This window comes from Diceros bicornis, chromosome 26 (genome assembly GCF_020826845.1).
Source record: "Diceros bicornis minor isolate mBicDic1 chromosome 26, mDicBic1.mat.cur, whole genome shotgun sequence".
Taxonomy (NCBI): Eukaryota; Metazoa; Chordata; class Mammalia; order Perissodactyla; family Rhinocerotidae; genus Diceros; species Diceros bicornis.
In genome coordinates this window covers 1,161,578-1,178,439 of record NC_080765.1, presented here as the reverse complement: position 1 = coordinate 1,178,439, position 16,862 = coordinate 1,161,578, and the positions used below count along the sequence as shown (strand labels likewise).

Below are 16,862 nucleotides of genomic sequence, written 5' to 3'. Positions count from 1 at the left end.
GATCAGGATCTTAGAATAAATGCCTTGGCACCCATGTGCCTTCCTCACCGCTGCCCGCACCAGGACAGGGCATCCCGCAGGGATGAGGAGCCTCGCTGGTGTCCCAAGTCTTCTCCTTGGGGAAGTGTGCAGGATTTGGCTACTTGCGACACGAGAGGACTGGGGTCCCCACCCCACAATGGTTTCTGTTAGTCTACAATCACGCTCTGATTACATCTGCTCCCTGAATGAACCTCCTCTCCGGGGCCTGTGCCCTGCCCTGGTCCAGCCTGGTCCTCTCTCTGCCCAGCTGGGATCCGTGGCCCTAGTGGCTGCCGCTTGCTGGACTCGGGAAGCCATTTAGGGCACTGAGTGGTTGGCAGAGCTTGGGACAGCACCTCACACGCTGCAGACCGACCCTCCTTTGCAGCTTCTGGCAGCCCATCACTGAGTACAAGGCTGCTCATCATATCTTGGCCTCCATAAGGTGCAGAGCCCAGGGCCTAGCTCATGGTGCACATCTCGTTCCTGCCTAAACTCACTCCCCTGGTGATCTCACCAGTCTTGTGACTATAATCCCAACTCCGAGCTGATGGCTCCCGAATGGCTCACTCCCTTACACTCCAGACTCAAATGCCCTGCTCTCTTCTTGTCCTCTCCACCACTGTTATCCATCTCAAGTTCAACATGCCCCCAGTTAAGCTCCAATGAAACAAGAAAGATTCCCCCTCCACACCTGCCCCTCCTGCACCTTTCTCCATCCCCGTTAGCAGCAACTCTAACCTTCTGCTTTCTCAGCCAAAAACTCTGGAATCGCCCTTGACTCCCATCTTCTCTCTCCCCACATCTAATGCATCAAAAACTCCTGTTGGTTCCATCTTCAAAACACACCCTGAATGTGAACCTCCTCCTCACCTCCACTGCCACCACCTGGTGCAGGCCACCGTCAACTGCTGCCTGGGCTGTTGTAGGCGCCTCCTCCCTGGTCCCCCTGCTTCTGCCCTGGCAGAGGAAGGTTCCCCCTGGGCTTTGGAGACTGAAAGAGGGGCAGCGGAGGGGCCTTGACCAGAGGGCTGGGGCCTCTGACACTGGACAAGTCATGGGCTTGCCCACTTGTGACACTGCCTGCTGTTGACTGCAGTCTTGGGCTCATGAATGCCCACCACCCAGGCTCCCCTCTGGGGCTCCTATACCACAGGTTGTGAGACACTGACACTGGAGAACAGAGGAAGTTGGCAGAGTGCCTGTGAGTCCCTGGGCCGATCCCCATCCTGGCAGATGGGCCCACGTGAGTGCCCAGGGCCCTTCTTCGAACCACAACTGTGCCAGGGACAGCACACCACCCACACCGTCCCACCAACTGCCCCCTGGGCTTCAGCTGTGAACTCAGATTGCTCCGGGGACCCTGCTTCCAGGTGGGGCAGGCTGGGGGTCCCCCAAACACCACCTCCTGGGATCCTAACCTGAACATGAGATTTACCATCTGGGGCTCAGCAAACTCCCGCTGGGGAGCATCCTCAGCCCTGGCCTGTCCACTGGCGGGGGCACCCGGGAGGCGAGCTCACCCAGACAACCCCCCCAGTTTAGCCCTGGCGTCGTCCAGGCTGTTGGCTGGATGTGCATGTGAAAAGTGGGCCAGGAGCTCGTGCAGTGTCAGAATGTGCCTGGGAATCTGCAGGAGGGAGAGGCAGGGGGAGAGGGACAGAGGCAAAGATGAGGAACAAGAGAGACTGTGATGAAGCAAGTCAGAGAAAGCAGCAATGTAGAGAGGGAGAGAGAAAGCAGATGGAGGATGGTTCTCTGAACTCCCAGCACTCCCATGAGCAGGGCTGAGGACGGATACACACAGCACTTCTGATCTCAGACTCTAATGTGGAGACTTTTCCAGGGTCTTGTCTAGGGCAAGAGCCCAGAGCTTGAGGCTCTAAGCCAGCAAGAGGAAGGGCCTGGAGGTGGGCTCAGGACCAGGAGCTCCCCCTCGCCTTCCCACACTGCCTGCTCTGTGGAGCTGGACAGGCCTGTGGTCCACTAGGTCAGGGGCTGGCTCTAACCCCATTCTCCAGGCAGCCCAGAGCTGGGGCCTGTTAGGGCTTGGGCTCTCCCGGCCATGGCCCCCTGGTGCCCCCAGCTGTGGCTTCCTCCCAGATGTGGCCCTCACTGTCATGGCCCCCAGTGGGCTCCCCGTGCATTTGCCCTCAAGGACAGGGCTAAATGCCAGCTGGAACATGGGGTCAGTAAGGAAGGTCTCCAAAACTCTCTCCTTGCAGTCAGTTTGGCCTCATAGTGCTTCAGCAGCTTGTCAGTCACTGTTCTGCTTGCAGTTGGCCAGGGTCTGCAGGCTGTACTGCTGGCTGGATACTAGCTCCTGATAGAAATTGAACACGGGCAGCAGGATGGCCAACAGGTCTGCTCGGTGAGATGCCCCACAAACCCTCGGTCACCCAGCCCCACCCACGGAGGTCAAGGCCAGGCTCAGACCTCCCACCCAGAGACACCCTTGCCTTTGGGGATGACTGACACCACTGCCCTATCCAGGGCCAGATAGGTGGCCCCAGGCATTGGGACCACATCAGAGTCACAGATCTTTATAGAGATGGGGCTCTGTCTACTCTGACACCTGTGTATTGGAAGGTCGGAGAGGGCTGTTGTGGGTGCTGTGGTGTGCCCCACTGCCTGAAGGGTCTGAAGGGCCACCCAGCTCCGGAGTTTTGGGGGTTCAGCTGAGGCCTCTGTGGTAACTGAATTGCAGCTCCACATCCCCCTCAGCCCTGGCTCCCCCAAGAGGCCTCCCAGAGTGCCCCACCAGTGACAGAAGTGACCCATCCGTGGTCATAAGGTGAATCAGTAGCTGGCCTGGAACCAGCTCTCTTGAGTCCCCCATTCCAGGGCTTCTCCGCACATGACATGCCCTCCCGGGTCATGTCCCCTCAGCTCTCCGTCCCTTTATCTGTGTGTCCCTGTCCTTCCATGCCTCCCCAGGTTCAGCAAGGTGGGTCTGTTGCTGGCCCGCTCTGTCCCAACCTCCTGGATACACAATACCCTGCCTTCCAGCCCCTGAAAGCCCAGCCAATCTCCCCAAACCTGCCCTTCAATACTTGATTGGCAGGGATGAACCCACTGAAACCTCTGCTTATAAACTCCATTAAAAAAGAAAAACGTACTTCCTTTGCGATAAACTCTTAAGTAGGAGCTCTTACACTACCCAAGGGACAGCACCTTCAATGACGCAACTACAGGAAGTGCAGACCTTTTCCTTCTAGGTAGTCTTCTCATTGTGACCTTGGGGAAAAGCGGGGCTCTCTGACTTAGGAAAGTGAACAATAAAAGGGTCACACTCAGTGTGGGAGAGGCGCTATGCAGGGGTCCTGCTGTGCAGCCCTCGGGGCCATCAGGACGGTGCAGCCAGCTCGGAGAGCAGTGACGCAGGGTGAACGGAGTGGGAGCCTTGACCGTGCTTCTACCTTTTCTTTGTCATTCTACTTTTGGAAACCTGTCCCAAGGAGACGCTCTCTCATATGAACATTTCAGATGCAGAGATGAGTGTTTCTAGTAGTTGCGACAACTGTAAGAGCCAATGATGGGAGATGGCTACATGGATGAGGGCATGCTCACAGGTACTGGAGCATCATACAGCCATCAAAAAGCATGTGCTAATCTTAAGTAAAAAAAAAACACATTAATATTCAAATTCAATATTCATATGTGTGACATTATGTAAATCAAATGGGGGGGGAATCCCAAGATCTGTGTATAGAAAAGTTTGAGGAAAACACATCAATGTGTTTACAGTGGTTATCTTTGAGAAGGAGAACTATGGTTGATATAGCTTTTAACATTTTCTGCTTTTCTAGATAGTCAAATTTTCTCAAATGTGTTCATATATATTATTTTTAAAAGGGAAAATAGATAAGAAACTAAAAATATCTCTTCTTCCTAGAAAAACAGCTTTTGCCAACTTGTCTTTCCTCTTCTGCTCCCTCTGAGGGATTATGTGAGTTTTTAAGGGGCTACTGTTACAGTCGGGGAGGATGGAAGTGCCGCCAGCCTGGAGGAGTGGGCCTTGGAGAGGGACTTCTCAGGTGGTGGCTGGGGACCTCTGCCAGGGCTGGCTGCTCACCCAGGCCCCAGTGGGCCAGCTGGAGATGCAGGTCTTTGGGCCTTGGTAAAGATGTGGTGCAAACACACAATGGCCTCACTGACAGAGGAAGCACAGTATAAGCTCCGGCCATGGAGTTCCTGCCCCTCAAAGGGCCTCTGCCCCCAAGTCCCAGCAGAGCTGAGGGGCCCAGGGAGAGGGCAGGGGCTGCCACCGTCCGTGGGACTCTAGCAGCAAACACCTTTCTCAAGTGACACCTTATGTGAAAACCACATCAGCGGGATAGACTATGTAACTTGTGGGGCCCAGTGCAGAGCAAATATGCAGGATCCCTTCTTTAAAAAATGACAAAATTTCAAGATGGTGACAGCAGAGCTCTACACCAAACACAGGCTTTTCTAAACATGGGTCACACTCCCCAGAAGCCGGCAGAGGATGGGAGCTGCTCTCGCTGCCAGCCTTCCTGGCACCCTCAGTGCCCACCTGCTGGGGTGACCCTAAAGGATCTTAGAGGAACTCAGGGCTCTAGAGAATTCAGAGGAAATGCCACTGATGGTGTGAAAAGAGCTAAGGCTTGAGACCCACTCAGAGCAGGCTCAAATCCGCCTTATGCTGCTTCTCAGCTGTGTGACCTTCAGCAAGATGCCTAACATCTCTTAACTTCAGGTCTTTCCTGGAAAATCTGAAGGTGAAATGAGGTCACCCCTGCAAGTAATGGGACAATTTGAGGGCCTGATGCAGAGAAGGTGCTCAGTAAATGCTAGCTCTCCACAACCCCATTTTGAGGGAAAACAGAAAAGCAAAAACACCCAGATTCTCCCATGCAAGTGCCCTGTCACCACCTAAAGAGCACTGGGAAACATGCCTTCTCACTGGCAGCTTAGCACCAGGCTGGGTAATGGCCCTCTGAGCACCCCTGGCAGCCACATTTGCTGTGGCTCCCCTCCCAGCATCCTCCTCTCCACCCATGCTCCCCAGCCAGCCAGCTCCAGAACACAGCCTGAGTCTCCTCTCCAGGGTGAGCTGTAAGGATGCCAGAGAGACTTCTGCTACTTCCTGCAGCCCCCTCCCCTCCCAACTGTTCCTCCTCTGCCTCTGCTCATAAACCCCATCTCCTACCACCCTGGAGAACTGGGAACTTCTCCAGTGTGTCTGGGGTTTGAGCTGAACGACATAGGGGATGCCATAGGGACTCTGTCGTACACCCCATTTGTGGACAGGAAAACAGGCCCAGAGAGAAAGTGTGAACCCCCCCGGGAGTCAGGGCAGCCCCAGCCTAGGAGCCTGTCCTCATCTCCCTGCCGTGGTCTCTGTCTTTCTCTGCCACATCAGATGCCCCTCCCTGGTCCCATTGTCCACGTGTGCTCTCTGCTCCCTCCTCTGTGATGACCCAGCACTTTGGCTGTTGGAGGCCCCTGGTGTTGTCCTCCTCGGGGATGTGTCACAGGAGGCTGTCCCCTCTCCCAGCAGTGTGTTGCCTGAGGGCAAACCCCCACCCTGGGGTCTCACTCCCTCAGTACAACAAGAGCAGGAGTGGAAGGTGCTAAATGGGTGGAGACATCCCTGAGCTGTGTGGCAGACGTCCAAAGATAGTAGCTCAGGAAATCACAAACACGCCACAGAGCCAGCTCTGCTCTCTTTTCAGGGCACGTGGCTTTGTCCCCTCAAGGCCACTTGCTGAACCGCAGGATGAATGGGCTCTGACAATTGAGTGAATGGAGCACTTTGAAAGCAAAATGGGACAGTTACCCTCTCTCCAATTCTGGGTTACTAAAACTGCCCCGGCCTGTGCTTGAAGAGCGGCTGAAAATATCTAATGGAGAAATATGCATTGCTGATGCAGGCTTTTCTATTTTTTCGATTCTCTGAGACCCTTGGCACATGAAAAAATGGCTGTTCTTGGATCTGAACTCTAAAGAGCTAAGGGACTCACACACAGGCTCGTGGAGAGCTCAAAGACACGTGAATGCCCAGTCAGCACCCTTACTGTCCTGATGTCATCACCCTCATGCCAGTCTGCTGTCTTTGCCAGTTCTGGTATCTGCACGTGGTATCCTTTTCTCTTTAGGCTGGAGGGATGTGTGTGTGTGTGTGTGTGTGTGTGTGTAAGACTAGTCTGTATGTAAAACTGATGGCGCTCTTCTCAGATACGTCTACGAGACATCTACTCCCCAGGGACAAGAGCAAAAACCAGATGCCGTCAGGTCAGGCACTCTGCTCCCTGCATAGGCAACACTGGCAGTCTGGGAATCTGATTTAAGGATTGGGCCAGGTTGGCAAAGCTCTGGAAAGCTGTGAGCCTGGGGACCCTGCAGAAGCCTTGGACCATGGCCCAACCCTGCTACAAACCAGTGTCAGGATGGCGGCAGGAGCCCCAGCCCCACTGAGATCGCAGAGGCCTCCTTTCCCTTATCCTGCAGGTCCCTTCTGGGGATGCATTTGCTTTGGATCTGGGTTTGCTTGGCTGACATCAGGGCCTGCTCAGCTGACCCTTGTCAACGATGTCCATGGAGAGTTTGGAATTTGGCTTACACCCCAACTCGCCAGCTAGAGTCCAGCTCTGTCTGCCCAACTGGGTCAATGCCTGGTGTCTCAGCTGAGCCCTGCCCACTTTCCACCCCACAGTCTGACCTTCTTGGCCCATCAGAGGCAAACCCTCATTTGTCACACTCCTTAGCAGCACTGCTCATCGGCTCCTGCCACACCCCAGTCCCCTCTCTGGAGACAGTGTCTTTAATCCAGAATGCATTTAGTCAGTGCAGTCATTGGTGGAGGAATTAGTCCTGGGTTTTCTCTCTTTTGTTAGCAAAGTTTTGCTAAAGATCTCTGCACTTCTTGCTTTTCCAACATCTGCCACACAACTCAGTTCTCTCTCCTTCATTCTCCATTCCCTCTGGCCTCTTCCAAGCCTAAGAGATGTCCATCTCTGTCTCCCTTTGTGCCAATCCTGTCAGCATGTCCTGATGGAGTCTCTGTGGTGGGCACCATGCTGGGCATGGGTGAGACACAGCCAGAGGTGGATAAGTCAGATCCCTTCCCTGGAGGAGCTTCCAGCCTAAGAAGAGGGTCAGATACCCACAGAGGTAACTTATACTCCAACAAGGTGCACACCTCCTGCAGTGGGAGGGTCTCACCATGGAAGCCACAAGCGCTACCCAGAGGTTTTGCAGGACAAATAGGAGCCCAACTGCGCTGGCCCCGTGGTGTAGCAGTTAAGTGCACGAGCTCCGCTGCTGGCGGCCTGGGTTCGGATCCCGGGCCTGCACCGATGCACCTCATGTCAGGCCATGTTGTGGTGTCATCCCATATAAAAGTGGAGGAACATGGGCACAGATGTTAACCCAGGGCCAGTCTTCCTCAGCAAAAAGAGGAGGATTGGCATGGATTTTAGCTCAGGGCTTATCTTCCTCACAAAGAAAAAAAGGAGCCCAGCAAGTGTGTTATAGAATGGAAGGAATTGGAGCAGAGGGGATGGTGTGAACAAAGATGCAGAGTACGACAGGGTGTTGAGTGCAGGACAGCAGGGTTGGGGATGGCAGGAGGAACATGGGAAACAGGACTCAAGGCACAGAGTGGGCCCTGCAGAGGGGCTGACTGGGGAGGGGTCAAGGCGGCTCTCTCCATGTCAAAGTTGGTTTGCAAACCTGATTCCATGGCTACAGTTTTACCTTAAACCCTGAACTAAAGATCTCTGCAGTTTCTTGCAGAGTCAGGCTTGCAGGATTCTGAGTGCTACAAAGTCAGGAAAATATCACCACCATCTCTAAACTCCTACCCTGCCCTTTAGAGCTGCCTGAGCCATCCCAACTTACTTCCAATCATAAATGGGAGAAAAATAGCTATTAAAACAATGAAATGGTGCCAAACTGAAGATTCTAGAGGAGCGGAGGATTCTTCTCAGAGGAGGATGCTCCCTTTGTTTTAGATGGTCCTTGGAGCTTTTTGGTTACAAAAGATAAGGCCCAAGAGGGCTGTTTAGATGGAAAAGAAGAGACGAAGCAGAGCTGGATAGTTTTGCTTAATAAATTTTGTGCAGACTTTTGTTTGGGTATGCTCTCCCGTTACCTCTAGGGAGACATGGCTGTGGGTGGGGGCTCCAGGGATGGAGAGTATACATGGAGTAGAGACAGGGCCAATGTCCTTGATGTGTGACCTGTCCACAGCCCGCTTAGAAGGGCCTAATGCCTGGTTTCAGGCTCTGTTGTTGTTGCCTTGAAATTCTTAAGAGCCTTGCATTTTCATTTTGCACTGGACCCAGCAAAGTATTTAGCTGGTCCTGAAGAAAGTGTATACAAGGGTATATTGGTAAAGGATTAATGACCAGCTCTCTGAAAAAAAAACTCTGACTGGTAGCACTGGCTGATTTCCATGGTGTAAACATTCCAACCTTGGCCCATTTTAAGCTACCAAAGGGCGAATAACAAGCTTGAAAGAGTCTTGAAAATTTCACAACAAACTTGCAAATTGGTATAAGCCAGCTCCAACACATCACTGGACGGGGGCGAGGGTCTTGGCAGATAAAGAGATTATGAACACCCCCACCACCAACAAAATGGTGTTGGAAGCATGTGGAGAGAGGCCAGTGTGAGGAGAGGAGGTCAGCAAGAAATCCGTGTAGCAGGAAAGGCTGAGTGACAGGAGGGCAAGGATGTCTTCTATTCACCTTTAAGCCATTTTCTGTTTCAGTACTGCAAACCCCTTCTACTGTATCTAAGCCTTTCAGAAAGTCTGGTCTATACTTGGCTGGTGTCAGGGGCTTGGGGACTGAAAGAGGAGCCAGTTGGGTGTCATTAGGTCTTTCCTGGATACTCTGGTTCTCCTCCTAGGACAGGACAGGACTGTACTTCCCAAGCCCCTGAAGTTGAGTGTGTTCAAGTGACTCACTTTGTCCAATGAAATGTGAGCAGTGCTGTCAGGCACCATTTGCCACATTGCTTCCCCTGCCCTGGGACTGGTGAATTTCCTGATTGTGGGAGACCCATCAGCCTGTGACCCTGACTCTGAGTCAGAATGTTGTGGAGCGGAACCCACAATGGACACACAGAGTGAGAGAAAAAGCAATCTTTGTTGTTTTAAGCCACTGAGACTTGGGGGCTGTTTGTAATTGCAGCAGAATCTAGCTCCACCTGATGGACACAAGGAGTGCCCATACGGGGGTAAGGAGCAGTCAAGACTGAGTGAAGACAGCCACTGTGAGAAGTGATACAAGAAGCCAGGAGAGCAGAATTGGAAGCCAGACGTGGCCATGAAAATAGAAGACCCTGAAAATCCTCAGGAATAAGTGGGATGGGGCTTGAGGAGTTTTTCTGGCTATCAGGTGGACCATGAGAGCTTGAGGCCATCCAGGTGACACAGTGGTTCCCGAACATGCACCTTTTATCTGGCTCGTCTCCCCAGCAAGGAAGGAATAAGTTGTGGGGCAGGCACAGGCCAAGGATCTGCAGCCAGGAGACCCAAGTTTAAGCCTGGATTCTAGCACTGGAAGTGACATTGGAGTGACCTTGGATAAGTCCTCCCTCTTCTGTGGACCTCTGAGTTCTCGGATCCCTCCCAGCTCTGACTTTCTAAGACCCTCTATCTTTGTCACGGGCGTCACTCATCACTTACTTGGCTTCTCAGTGCCTCCTGCCTACCTGATGGCCTACTTCCTGGGAAATGGGCTCTGTTTCACCTTCCTAAAGCCCCTCCAGAGCACACAGGTGCCCTCTGCCCTGCAGGATGTGGATGTGTGTGTGTGAGTGAGAGCGAGAGAGAGTGAGAGACAGTGAGAGAGAGAGACTACAGCCAGAAGGCTTTACCAAGCTGATCTTTCAGTCTTCTTAAAGAAATCCTTTGCCCTGGAGAGTAATGCACTCAGTTGAAAACGTTGCTCCAAATTCCCACCAAACAGGCCTCTGCTGCCACACTGACAAACACACACACACACGCACACACACTTTCACTCAAAACTGACCAGTTTTGTGCTCCCCAGCACCAGAGAGGGCCCTGCCTTTTGCACCCACCCCTTCTCTGGCCTACCAACCCATGAAACCTTTCAAGGCCATATGCGACATGAACCCGCACCTTCTTTGGCCATAAAATGACTCATTTTCTAGCTGGGTTCACACCACAAACTCTATTATGGCACCAATCACACTCTACCCCAATCAGACCTTAAGGGTAGAATCTTCCATCTCTTTACTGCCTGCCACAGAGCCTGATGCCCATTCATTCATCAAGCCCTTACAGAGTACCTACTATGTGTGAGGCAGAAGGGACAGAGTGATAAAGGACACCACTGCTTTCAAGGAGATCTCACCAGGCCGGGTTGGGGACAGACACCCAAGGACCTGGCTCTGACATGGCATGCTGAGGGTGGGAAAGCCGTGGGAGCAGGGGGCAAGGAGAACATTCTGGGATGAGAGTCCCCAGGAGGAGGCATTCGAGCTTGGTAGGATCCCACCAGGCAGGGAAGCGTGGGGGTGGCAGGGGCACTCCAAACAGAAGCCCCAGCATGTGCAAAGGCCAAGAGGTGCACAGCTCATGACCAGGGAGCACTGGCTGGATCCCCAAGTGATGGGGGAAGAGGAGCCTGGGGGAGAGGATGAGGCAGTGGTCAGCTGATCTTAGGCAGTTAGTGAATGAGTGAGTGAGTGAATGAATGACACCCGACACCCTCGATCATGAAGCCACTAACCTGGTGCTGGTCCCTAGACCTATTCCCTGGTCCCTAACAAGGACTCAGCTTGGTTTCAGGGATATGTGTAGGGCTAGGATAGATCTCAGAATGAACCAGATGGTTTAGACTCGGGACAAGCCCCCATCCCAGGAGCGACATGGGAAGAGGCTATGAGTAGAGTGGCAAGACTAGCAAGTAGACAAGGAGACGTGGGTTCTAGTCCTGGCTGTGCCACCTCCCAGCTGTGTGAGCTTGGGCAGGTGACTTGAGTTCTCTTAGCCCCCTTCCTCGTTCAATCCTATGATTATAGCTATGGGGACTGACTAAGGAAGCATGTCTGACAGTGCCTGGTGCAGGGTAGAGGAGGTGTGTGGAATCTGAACCTTTTGTTCAACCTCAAGTTCCGAGCTGACGTGACCATCAGTTCAGAGCTTGGCAGCGGCACCATAAGGTGGAATTGGCAACTTCAGATCTTTGAACATTCCAGGCAGAGCTGGCTTCAAAGTCATGTGATGGGGTCCTATGCTCAGAGGGCCCCGTGCTTGGGGCTTCAAGTTCCGCAGTTGTAACCTTGTAGTTCTTAACGATTTCTCTTTTATTTGTTTTCATGAGTAACATCTGATGGGACAATGGAGCACTCCCCAGGGGCTTGGAGCCTCAGCCCCCATGTGTTCCTGCCTCCTGCTGCCTCACTGGGATGGTCTCTCAGCTGCTTGCTCCACACACGTTGGCACCCCAGAACCCATGACCTCCTCTACCCTCTCTCTGGGAGCAAATGGGTCTAGTCAGCAAGGAAAACTCACATCCCTCCGTGAGTCACCCTCAACCCTCTTCAGGAGCCTCGGTGTAGGTGCAGTAAGAGTGGGTGCAGTGCAATCCCGATGGTGTCTCAGGGCAGGGTGAGGGACAATGCCTGGGCACTAGGTGGGTGACTCAGCAGGGACATCTTGCCCACCCCTCATCTAGGTACCAAGTGTATCATGGCACAGAGGTTAGAGGAGGTTGGAGGTTGAAATTGGGGGGGGCGCCTGTCTGCCATGGGTGGGTTGGTGGGCTGTGAGAAGGGGAGGTCGACTTCCCCGACTCCACCCAAGGCCTTGCATTTTTCCCTTGCCTCAGGCCCTACAAATCATACATCTGACCCTCGTTAGAATCTATGTTTCCATTTTCCCATCCTCAGCTCAGAGTCCACGGTCCTCGTGTGACGTGGCCAAATGGCTCTGAGCATCTGGTGAGCATGGTGAGATGAGGGGGGAGAGGCAATCACATCATTCGGCGCTGGGGTAGACAGCTGGTGAGGGGCGTCTAAGGGGCTGAGAGCCAGCGCCTCCCAAGCTTTAATGTAAATGGCAATCGACTGGGCTGTTGTGAAAGTGCAGATTCTGATTCTGGAGGTCTGGGCAGGGCCTGAGATTCTGCATTTCCAACATGCTCTTGCTTCATGGACCACATTTTGAGTAGTGAAGTTCTAGATGGCTTAACTTAGCAACAGCATGGCCTCCAGACTGATGAGCCTGGAGCCGGTGAGCCCCTGTAGGTGCTCTTATGACAGGCAGAGAGAACGACTGCTTGGAACTGAGCCAAGAGCCCACACTATGATGACTTACCAGGGACTCTGTGTCCCCGGACTCTTCAGCTGATAATGTGGGGATGCTTACTCAATGTGGTCATCAGCAGAGTAAATAAAAACTCGCCCATAAATAACCTCACTCAATCCTCACACCCTTGTCAGGCAAGTATAAAAAGGCTGTTTTATAGATGAAGGAATGGACGCATAGAGGATGGGAGGGCGCACTCCAAGTTGCAACTGTCAAGTGGCAGATCTGAACTCAGATCTGACTAAGGCCCTTCCCACTCTGCCAGCATCACTAAATTTACTTTTGGAGACTGGCTTAGTTGTGGCTGGAAGTTGGTCCCCACTGCCGGTCATGTGCCCCCCCGATCCTGCTGAAGCCTGGAGTGTGAGGTGTTGGGCCTGTGCCCTGGGCACCCCAGCCAGCCTCCTCTGCACCCCTCGTCAGCAGTCACCTCTGCCTTCAGCCGCTTGATATTGATCTCCCCATTCTCCATCTGCTGCCGTAGCTGCTTGGCCACTGTCTTCTCGTCTCCACGATCTGCAGCAGGTGCAGGTACTTCTGCATCAGTGCTTCGTGCTCCCTGGCCAGGGTCTGGGAGCTGTGGACAGACAGACTTGGTAAGACACTGCCTTCTTGTCCCCCAGAGATCCAAGCAGAAATGGGGCTCCCACACTGACTGCAATTAGAAGATCCTGACCCCCAGACATGGTGCATAGGGCCTTGACCCGGCTGCTGTGCTGTTACCGACTGCTCTGGCCCCTTCTCCAACTCCTGTCTCACATTCTGACCTCTGGTTCCTCTAACTGATCCTGTTCTCTCCCCTCCCCCTCCAATCCACCCCCCCCCCCCCCGGGCCTTTGTACAGTCTCGCTCTCTTGTTAGGGGTAATGCATCCGGTGACTTTAACTTAGAGTCAATGCTCAAATGGAACAACAAAGCCTGGATGACAGCACATCTGTTTAGTACATCGTTCACTGAATATTTTGAACTCATTGTTGAGACCTACCGCCCAGAGAAAGAGATTCCTTTCAAAATATGACTGCTCACTGGTAAGTGTTATGGTTGCCATGGAGAGACTGATGCTGGTGTGTGTCCCCCTCCACACACACACAGAAGTTAGCAAAAGTCTTATGACTCACATAATAGACGTCTCTGAGGAGAGCAGGGTCAAAATCACAAGCAGCTCTGAAATGGCTTGAGGGAGCAAGGAAAGAAGCCAGGCCTGGGTTTTTATCGTGGTTGGAGGTTTTAAAGAAAAAATATTCAATGACACTTGTCAAAAATGGTAAGGCATATTTTATTCAGAACCACTGCAATAAGTAGAGACCACTGTGATGGGATTCACAGCTGGGGAGAAATGAGATTGGGCTCGACTTTGAATGCAGCATGGGCAAGTGAGCATTCACGACCAGGCAGCATTGTGGGGGTCAGGAGATGGAAAATTACTAAGAGAAAAAACAAATGTTGGGGTTTCTAGCTAACCTGACCTAACAAGATTATTACCGAAGACAGGCCAGAGTTATCAGACACCACCTGAGGGATGGTGGGGGACGTGGAGGAGCCCAAGCAGATCTCGAGGGTGATCAGATCTACGGGTGTGGGTTCTGCTTAAACTGACTTAGCAAGGTTCTTACTAAAACTGGATTTTACAAGGAAGTGCACACACAAACCTAGGAAAAGGTTCAGGATCCTGACTAAAGTTTGGTCAAAGCAAGAAATCTTTGCCAGGGGTGAGACCAGGGCGAGAGTTCTGCACACATACGGGGGCTTGTGTGGTTGGATCCGAAGCCAATGCCAGAGAAAGGAGACTCTGGACTTGCTCTTCAGCTTGTCCAGGTGTGGACATGAGGGGAAGAGGGAGAGGAGAGGCGTAAGCTGTCAGCACACATCAAAAAGTGCGGAGTCTGACTGCTCATTACAAGGACAAACATGCAAAGAAAAGCATGCATCCGCAATGGCTTGTTTTTATATAAAGAAACACTAACAGAAGCTCAAGAACGATCAGAACTGCGCACTGGGGGTGGCTGGAGTAAGTGCTGCCATCTTGCTGTCCTGTAGGCCACGGGGACCAGTTCCACATCCCATAGAGTGTTGCCCAGAGCTCTACCCTCGTGGTGGTCCCACTCAGAGGTGGTGAGGAGGGGGACGGAGCCTGGCGGTGCAACAGCCAGAGGCCTGAGATGGTGTTCGCTGTGCGGCCACGATCTGCTCCCATTGGCCAGGCAACGAGGAGAAACCACCGTCTCCTTCCACAGGTAACTGGTCGCCACTGCCCAGTCAGCCCCCCATGAGGTCCAGCCCGAGGTGGGCAGCACTTTGTCCTTGGGGCCTGTCCAGCAGGTGAGTCAGCGCTGGGTGCTGTGTAGCTGTGGTCTGCGCCACCGTCTCTGCTCGGGGCACCTCGGGCCACCATGGCCACCCCACAGCCACCAGCACCCACCTTATGGCCTCCACCACCCTCTCACCCCTACCCTGCAGCCACCCTGCTCTCCACTGATTTGGGCTAGGGCCAACAATGTCAAGTAACAGGATAGTTTGGAAACGCTCTTCCTTAGGTCACTATCTTCTTGGATTTGTTGTGACTTTTCTGCTCTTTTGATGGCAAGGAGCCTGCCTTGATCTCTGCAATCAGGAATGTGGCTGAGCAAATGCAGCTTGTACCTGCTGGATGGATACACCTCCCAGATGCTCTGTTGCTAGAAGGTTCCTGGCAGTGCAGGGAAAGGTGGCTCTGCAGGTGGAGGTGAGTGCTGGAGAGGTGTCTGACAGCATCCTGGGCAGAGCAGGTCAAGGCCCACTCCTCATGGGAAGGCTGACCCTGTGGACTTGGACTCAGACAGCATCCTGGGAGGAGCAGGGTTCAGCCCACTCCTCAAGGGGAGACTTACGCTTGGGACTCTGCATCTGACAGCATCCTGGGTGGAGCAGGGCGAGGCCCACTCCTCACGGGGAGGCTGACCCTGCAGACTGGGCATCTGACAGCATCCTGGGGGAGCAGGGCACGGTCCACTCCTCATAGGGAGGCTGACCATGTGGACTTGGATTCTGCATCTGACAGCATCCTGGGTGGAGGAGGGCACGGCCCACTCCTCACCGGGAGGCTTACCTCGGGGACTCGGTGAAGGGGCTCCTCTCTACACATCATCCTTGGGCTCCTACAGCAGGGTGAGGTGTTTGCTTTCCCCCTGGCCTGGCTCCCTTCATGAGGGCTTCTGGAATTCAGCTAGTTCAATGAGTCCTTTCCTGCGGACTCCACACTGGAGGTCCCAGAACAGTGCGCTGAAGACATTCTACTTTGAAAACCTCCTGGCAGATCATTTTGTTTCATGTTGCAGGTTATTATTGAATTTTGAAAGACCTGAATGCCACTTGTTGTCTGTAGTCTTGTTGAAGGTTTACAGTGGTTTGTTCTAATTCGGAAGTTGTTACAATCTATCCAAAGAACTAGTAACATGAGCTTGTTTCAGAGGTCAGCCACCATGCTTTCTTGACGGTTTCCTTCAGAGCCTGTGTCCCAAAAGTTTTGTAACTGTTTTGAGAATGAGGCAAAGCCCTGCAGAGAAGGTGGCTCTTGGCATGTGTCATGGTCTAATGTGGTCTGGGGGCAAATGAGGTAGGAGTCCTTTGGTAACTAGTCACAAAGCATTGAGAAAGGTTAGAAAGTCATGTTGCTTGGAACTCCCTGAGGACCTAGTATCCACCTGTTCTGGTCCACAGTGGCCTCAGGGGGGTTAGATGACCTCAAGTGGAACAGAAAGCCCTCGGGACAGACCCCCCCAACCCCCGACATGCACAGTTTGGTCTAAATAGAGATTTTACCTTAATGAGGAGAAGAGATTATGAAGTGTCTTGGTCAGTACCTTGCAGGGGCTGGTTGATTTGTACAGGAAGCAGCTTTCCTCCTGGTAGTGGGAGGACAGGAGTAATACTGATCCACAGCTCTTGGGGCTGACCTCCCCTTGGCGGTGGTCTCGCATCCTCAGCTGCTTGAGCAGAGCTGGGGCCAGGCGCCCTGCTGGGTGCCTGGGAGGCTCTGCTGGCCAACACCTGGCCTGGCTTTGAAATAGGGGGACCAACCCTCCCCATTTTAGCACCCAAAGTCTTGCATCCTAGGGACAGCAGGAGGATTGGGCAGCCATGAGCTTCTAAGAACTATTTCTGAGGCTTTTTGAAGCCTTTCCTGTTGTCTTGATGCCATCCTGTGTTATCTGCCAGAACGTCTGTGTCCCTACAGGGCACTTACCACAGCCTGGGAGGAGGTCCTCACCTTCCTTCCTTCTCTGCCCTACAGACGGTCACCTCCTTAAGTTAGACAGTGGGTCTTTCATGTTTCTATTCCAGTAATAAGTTGCAAGCAGGTGTTCCTTAAATCTTTACTAAAGGTTTAAATGGGCAAAGTGGCTACAGGTGTGGGTGTTCCCAAACACACTTGTTTTGCTTTTATAGCTGATTATTTTAGGGGGAAACATTTAATTCTTTCTTTCTAATTACTTTTTCATTTATCCTTGCAGGCTCCACATAATGGGCTCAAAACGTCTGGTCCAGTGGTTAA

General features: G+C 52.8%; 1 long non-coding RNA gene across 1 annotated transcript in view; it reads left to right on the top strand.

Moving 5' to 3' along the window:
- The window catches only part of LOC131422062 (uncharacterized), a 32,790-nt gene extending 18,231 nt beyond the window's left edge, over window positions 1-14,559 (top strand). Inside the window, exons 2-3 of the long non-coding RNA XR_009224019.1 lie at window positions 13,193-13,359; window positions 14,369-14,559. This is a non-coding gene — a long non-coding RNA (uncharacterized LOC131422062). The remainder of the gene's footprint in view (window positions 1-13,192; window positions 13,360-14,368) is intronic.
- Window positions 14,560-16,862: the final 2,303 nt, after the last annotated feature.